Consider the following 5,667-nt stretch of genomic DNA (forward strand, 5'->3'; position numbering starts at 1 on the left):
AAGCTGTTCTTGAGTCCAACCAGCGAATAGGTTGGTGTTGGGAAGCTCACTCACCCTGTTGATGCTTGGATGTAACAGGTCATCACTGCAGGTGTCCTCTACCCCCACTAGAGGTTGCTGTCGGAATCACCATGGCAACTTCAGCTGTGATGTCTGTCAGGTCAGTGGTCGCAGGTGCTGCTCGGGCCTCAGTCGGTTGAGGATCCAGCTCCCCCAACACCTCTGCTGGCTGGAGAACCCCGGCAACTGTCCCTCTCTTCAGGGTGATAGGCGCAGGGCCAGGATTATAGACTCTGATGGGGATGTTAGTGCGTTGCTGGGTCTTAACAACGACGCGGGCCACCAGGACACCGTGCCTCTCCATGAAACCTTTGGTTGGGGTCAACATCATTTCTCCAGCTGCTGAATGACGGAGTCGGGCAGTGCCCGGCACTATATATTCACACCCAGACTCCAACATTGTGGTGCGGGCTACTCTGACAAGGTGCACCTCAGGCTGTGGGCTGGGCTTGAAGCGAGGTATCTTCTCACCGAAGAGAGTGATTTCTCTGTGACCATAATCCAAGTTGGCCTGTGCCTGCAGCAGGAAAGGGTGCCCCAGGATAACTTCCATGTTAGCAGTGTCTGCCATAATAAAGTTCACGTTTGTAACTCTGCCTCCGGCTCGCACTGGCAGGTTGACTTCCCCTTGGACTCTCAGACCCTCAGGACCGATGCCCTGCAGAAATTGCAAGGTGGATGGCTGGATTTGAGGTCTAGCAGAGCACATAGTTCAAGTCCATATATCTGTATTGGAGCCTTTGGTGCAGGTGACCACTGTACCCGAGTCAGGAACCGGAGCTGTGCTGGCCCTGGGTGCATATAGTTTGGGCTTACGGGGAGAAGTGCAGTCCCTCTGTATATGCCCCACCCCAGAACAGTTGTGGCAAATTACTTCTCCAAAGTTCGTTTTTACAGGCTTAGCTTTGTTGGTGGGTAAGCGGGCTCCGCAGCTCGCTCATCAGCGACCCCCACTGTCTCTTTAAAGGCTGAAACACTGGCCAGTGTTTCCCCTCGGTTTTACAGCTTGGGGGGGGGCAGGGACACAAAAACTTAAAGGAATCATGATGTTAATGTTTCTTTTAATGATTTTGAACTTTACATTGGATTTCTGACCGGCGCTGACAGGCTATTCTGTGATGTTCAGACATGTGTTTTTCCAGTTTGTCCTTTCTGTAGGACTGCTGTCTACGTATTCGACAGAACATTCCTAAAACCAAAAAGAAAACTGAAATAATCCCCTATTCATTCTCTATGAACTATAATTTATCTATCTATTTATGTATGCATGTATGTAATGTATGTATTCACTGACTTCCATACGCAACTTGGATTGCCGGAATCCGATTTTTTTTGGATCCGGTAATTATGTCTACACAAAGCCCGGTCAAGAAAACGCTGGAGTGGAGTGGTTGAAATCACTGTAAAGACGTCATGGAGCATGCGCATAAAGTGAAAGAAGACAAAAGTCGAGATCCTACTAGCAATCTTCCCATAACGACTTCTCTACCACCTGAAATCACTGTTACCAAAGCACTCAAACAGGACTAGTTAGAATAGAGCACTTCACCATAACAATCGTTTGTGTTAAGTTACCGTTTTGAAACTTCCGTCTATAATAAAAATATTTTCACGTCAGATTTGCCGGTTTTGAACAATGGTCCGATGAAAATAGATTAAACAGTGATAGAAGGAAGTGACGCAGCGGGGTTAATAATGGTTCAGGCTGAAGTTGCGAGGCGAGGTGCGTTCACGGTTAAATACAACAAGCGGAGAAAGCAGAATCGCGGGCTGACCGGCGCTGAGAATTGCGCGTCCCGTTCAACACGTGGGCTCTGAACTCGGACCCCGGCTGCTACTCGCAGGAGAGTGGGTGTTACCATCTTCCACCTGGGAGCGTTTAAAAAACGCGGATATTTTTAACTGCTTCTCAGGTGTTTCATGCGACATGTTTTCAGACGGATGCTCTCTGTCCGCTGGTGGGAGGTTGCTCAACTGTGTGTGAGCGCACGTGTCTGTGTGCGCGCGCATCTGGATGGAACTCCGCCGTGCGCGATACAGAGAGCAGAGTAGAAATCTAACCGCGCGACCATGTCGAGACAGAAATGCAAGCTATAGACCTGTCTTATAGGAAATGTAACCTTAAAATGATTTAAAAAATAAAAAATAAAATAAATAATTAACTTGACCTTCATGGGGGGGGCGGGAGGTCCCGTTGGGGGGGGGCGCAGCCGAGCAGATCTGGGGTTCTTGGGGACGATGGCACCCGCGGCGCCGTTCAGGTTGAATCTAAGCTGAACAGTCATAGTCTTTTCTGACCAGTGGTTTGCTTTAGCACAACTTTCAAACTGGTAAAGGAAGTCTTTCCATGAGCCCGTCCCATCAAACTGACCTGGGTGTAATGTGGGAATTCTTTCTCTCTCTCCATAGCGGTCATCATCATCCCTGGTGTCCATGTACTCACACTCCCGCGCTGCACGTGCTGGGGGGCTGCGTGGTTCAGGCAGAGCCCTCCTGTCAGGCTGGCCACATTCACACCGGTCAATCTCCACAGTGTGCGGCTGAGCTGGGTTGAACATGTCCTCCATACTGCTGTGTTGCATGTTGGGGCATGCCTGGGGGTGAAAGGTGCCACGGCTGGCTGAAGGCACGATGCATAGGCTGAAGTGGATGCAGTGTTCTCTAAACAGTCACAATTAACTCACTGCTCTTGGGCACGTGCTCATGGCGTGATGAAAGGGTTTGAGTGCGCCCGTGATGGCGCGCAGCTGCCGTGGTCTGCCGCTCCATGCGCAGCTAACCTTAGCTCCATGCACGTCACGAAGGGGTTGGTGCTGTAGCCATCCCCGGCGCATCCACCGTTCGCCCGGTTAGCGATGTCCGCGCTAACCCGGGCAGCCTCCTGGATGTCCACCAGAAACGGATTCGTGCCGGTGTATGGCCTCCCGCCATTAGCATTAGCTCCGCACGCCGACATCTCATCCGCTAATCCGCTCCAAACTTTTCTTTTCTTGATGTTACCTCTCCTGGCTCGGTATCTCGGCTCCGCAACCGTGGTTGGGAGCGCACTGTTCGTCTAGGCTCGTTATCTGGCCGGTAACCAGCCGTCCGGTCGTGGTTGTTAAGGAGGAGGACAAGTGCTGTAACTTTTTCTCTCCGTACACTCATCACACTAGGTGCTCTGCTACTTCTCGTAATCCCCACCACATGTAGCCCCGTACCCACAATGCACAGGTGCACTACCCACAATGCACAGGTATACTACCCACAATCCTTAGGGGTTCTACGTCACACAACAACAACACTTCTCAAGGGGGGCAGGCCATACCTGCAACACACGTTTGCAATAATGCCGGTAGATAATGGTAATTTCAATCAATAAAAATATAATGAAAGTTCAATGGTAAGCAAGATTACACAAAAACAACTGAACAGATTTCCACAAAACTTGGTGGAAGGATGACTTATCAGTCGAGGAAGCAGCCATTCAGGTTTCTGGGTAATGAAGTACGACAGAGTATTAGGGCCACATTTAACCTGACTAAATGTTCTATTCTCATAAATTGTAATATAATGAGAATAAAGTTGTAATTGGCTCTGTGCCTCTATTGGATATTTTCTATTACCAGACTCAGATTTCTCACATGCTGCTTCCAGAGCTGATGGATCTGAATCTGCATCGTTATCGTGACACCGAAGCAATGATTCCACATCCATCTCTTCCTCTGATTCCTCCTCTGGTCCTTGTGTTGTCTTCCAGTGTTGTGCTTATTATTTCAACACTATGAGAGGTCGAATCGTAATTTATATCAAGATTAATTACCCATTTGACTGTGCACTAACCCTGACAGATTTGTGCACATGGCTGAGTTAACCTTTGTGGAGTGTTGTTGGGCAGTTCCAGATTTCCCCAAAGCATCCAGAAAGTGACCAGTTCCCTTGAGATGCAATTAATAAGTGGTTGAGACACTGGCCACACTCCGCAGGGAGCTTGAAGTGGAGTCACTTCTGATGAGGACGCCTCCCGGGTGCTTTCCATCTGAGGGTTTTCAGGGCACATCCAACTGGCAAGAGGCCCCAAGGCGGACACAGAACACGCTGGGGAGGTTTTAATTCTCAGCCTGGTTAGGCCTCAGGATCCCACAGGGAGGGCGCTGGAAAATATTGCTGAGGAGGAGGGGGGGGGGCTCCTGATACCAAATAAGTGGCAGAAAATTAATGAATGGTTGGATGGATAATTTGTTGCTGCCAGACATATTCATGACGGAAATAATCGGTTTGAACTCAGATGTTGGATAAAAACACTTAAAACACGTAAAAATCTGAGAAATTTAATACAAAAGCCACTTTGCAACTGATAAGCTATTCACATGTTGACTCCTCCTTAAAAAGAAATGAAGAGAACCAGTAATCAATCTGTCTGTCTATACGGTTATATAATAAACATTATTTATATAGCACTTTTCTATCTATCTATCTGTCTGTGTGTGCCTGTGTCTGTCTGTCTGTGTGTGTGTGTGTGTCTGTCCTGTCTGTGTGTGTGTGTGTGTGTGTGTGTGTGTGTGTGTGTGTGTGTGTGTGTGTCTGTCTGTCTGTCTGTCTGTCTGTCTGTCTGTCTGTCTGTCTGTCTGTCTGTCTGTCTGTCTGTCTATCTGTATGTCTTTCCGTCTATTTATAGAAGCTGTATTTTCTCTTGTTTATTGATTACTATTTTTAAAACCAGTAGACTTTACATGGCTCAGGCAAACTATCACTCATCTCTCTCTCTCTCTGCCCCCCCTCTCTCACTCACTCTCTCTCGTTCTCTCATTCACTATCTCTCTCTCTCACTCGATCTCTCTCTCTCTCGCTCTGTCATTCACTAACTCTCTCTTGATCTCTCTCTCTCTCTTTCTCTCTCTCTCGATCTCTCATTCATTAACTCTCTCTCGATCTCTCTCTACCTCTCTCTCTCTCCCTCTCTCTCTCTCTCTCTTTCTCTCTCTCTCTCCCTATCTCTCTCTCTGTCTCTCTCTCTCTTTCTCTCTCTCTCTCTCATTCACTAACTCTCTCTTGATCTCTCTCTCTCTCTTTCTCTCTCTCGCTCTCTCATTCACTAACTCTCGATCTCTCTCTCTCTCTCTCTCTCTCTCTCTCTCTCTCTCTCTCTCTCTCTCTCTCTCTCTCTCTCTCTCTCTCTCTCTCTCTCTCTCTCTCTCTCGACCTCCTCCCCCCACCCCCCCCCGCATGGATGGATTCCTGCCTGCGCGTTCACGTCTCCTGACACGCGCGGCCGGGCTGCCTGTGTGTGCACGAGCACCCGCAGACTCACGCGTCAGACTCACGCAGTTTCGGCGGCGGACGCGCAGCAACTCGTGTTATATATTTAGCGGCCGGTTCGTGTTGCAGCACCGGGGTCTCGGCTGCAGTTTGCATGCCCCCCCACCCCCCACACCCCCCCCACCATCTCGGCGTCGGAGCGGCGGGACTCGCGGAGGAGGACGAGGCGGGTTGTTGTGGGTAGAAAGCGAGGAGGAGGAGGAGGAGGATAACGGACCGTCAGAGCCCGGGGGAGGGGGACGACCACCAAGACGACCACCACAACCAGCAAACATCCGAGGGAAGCTCCCACCACCGTCCTGCTCAGAG

This window comes from Limanda limanda, chromosome 2, assembly GCF_963576545.1.
Source record: "Limanda limanda chromosome 2, fLimLim1.1, whole genome shotgun sequence".
Classification (NCBI taxonomy): domain Eukaryota; kingdom Metazoa; phylum Chordata; class Actinopteri; order Pleuronectiformes; family Pleuronectidae; genus Limanda; species Limanda limanda.